Source organism: Belonocnema kinseyi, chromosome 5, assembly GCF_010883055.1.
Source record: "Belonocnema kinseyi isolate 2016_QV_RU_SX_M_011 chromosome 5, B_treatae_v1, whole genome shotgun sequence".
Lineage (NCBI taxonomy): Eukaryota > Metazoa > Arthropoda > Insecta > Hymenoptera > Cynipidae > Belonocnema > Belonocnema kinseyi.
Window position 1 is genome coordinate 28745115 of NC_046661.1, and position 2024 is coordinate 28747138.

Genomic DNA, 2024 nt, shown 5'->3' on the forward strand with positions numbered 1-2024 from the left:
AAAATCTAAGTTTAAAATCCAGACCACCCTCCGACCTCCTCAACGCGCAACACTGCCTACACAGGTAACCCCTCGCTACACGACGTCGAATCAGCAGTCCAACCCACCCAACCAAAATATGCCCCTTGCACAGAGAATGCAGATGCAGTGCAATCACTGCAAAAGGCCTGGACACATTGAAGCCCAGTGTTTTGCAAAATCCAATAAGGGTTCAAATTTTCAAGTAGGCTCGAATATGAAAAGACTGCCACAACACCGAATTTATTTGACTCAAGAGGAATATCGCGAAAATCAAGAAAATTCACACGAAAATTTAGCGAATCCACAGACCGAATATCTTACGATTCCGGAAGACTTCAATCAGTTCTATTACGACCAGGAGGATTTCAGCGTGATATCCGATTACTCGTTGATTCAGGATCCTCAATAAATTTATTAAAAGAATCTTGCGTTCCGACTGAGTTCATCCGTCAATTCCAAGAAAGAAACTTCAAAATGGGAAATGAGACTCATACCTCATATTTCAATTTCACTTTAGTATACCTAGGCGTAAATCACATGTTCAACATAGTTCCGAATAACTTTCCAATGCCTGAAGACGGAATTATGGGACTTTGCTTTTTCCAAAAATACAATTACAATCTCTCGAATGATAAATTACAACTTGACGGCAACTCACACGATCTGATCGATGACGGTATTTTAATCCCGCCAAATCAAATTAAATTAATTAAACTACCCGTAACAAAACCACATGGACATGTGGGATTTCTAGACAACCCACATTATCCTGATTCTATTTTTCGAATTGAAAATTATGAAATAACGATACCTATTTCCAATGATTCTCCTAAAGCAAAGATAATCAGCACAGAGGAATTCCAATACAAATTCCTTAAAATGAAGCCTGAAGAAGAGCAAATTCATTATATTTCAGAAGAAGAATTTGCCTCACGAATTAAAATTTTAACGCAAAATTCGAGGCTTAGTCATATCGAACCAGAACTCCGCGAAACTGTTGCTAAAGTTGTTCAGTCTTACCATGACATTTTCGCACTACCAGGCGACCCTCTCCCGAGTAGCAACTTAACTGCCCACCGTATTGTCCTAAGCACAGAAAAAATCATCAACAAGAAGTCTTATCGGCCGCTCGAGTGCAACAAAAAAGAGATTGAAACCCAAGCAGCTGAAATGCTAACAAAGAAAATAATCAGGCACTCCGAGTCACCCTATAACTCACCGTTATGGGTAGTACCCAAAAAGATTGACGCCTCTGGAAAGCGAAAGTGGCGAATTGTTGTAGACTTTCGCAAGATTAACGAAATTACTGACCAGGACGCTTATCCGCTTCCTATAATTGACGATATTTTGGACGGTCTTGGAAAAGCAAAATTCTTCGCGGCATTCGATTTAAGTGCCGGCTTCCACCAAATACCTATGGAAGACTCTTCAAAAAAGTATACTGCTTTCTCGACTCCTGAAGGGCATTTCGAGTTCGAAAGATTACCCTTCGGACTCAAAAATGCTCCCGCAACGTTCCAGAGAATGATGGACAATGCGCTCAGAGGATTAATCGAGAAGATTTGCTTCGCATACCTCGATGACATTGTGGTGTTCGGGTCAAGTATAGAGGAACATAATCAAAATTTAGTATTACTTTTTGAACGACTTCGCCAAACTGGACTTAAGCTACAGCCTGATAAGTGCGAATACTTAAGGCCTGAGCTAGAATATCTGGGACATATTATCACAAAGGATGGAGTGAAACCTAACCCTGCAAAGTTATCTGCAGTTTCAAATTTCAAACAACCTAAGAACGTGAAGGAGGTTAGATCCTTTTTAGGCCTTTCAGGATACTGTCGAAAATTCATAAAAAAACTATTCGACCATCGCGCAACCTTTGACCGAACTTACAAAAATCCGTCAAGAATTTATTTGGACAGGCAAATGCCAGGAAGCATTTGAAAGATTAAAAGACTCCCTATGCCAAGCACCCGTCTTACGCTATCCCGATTATAATAAAC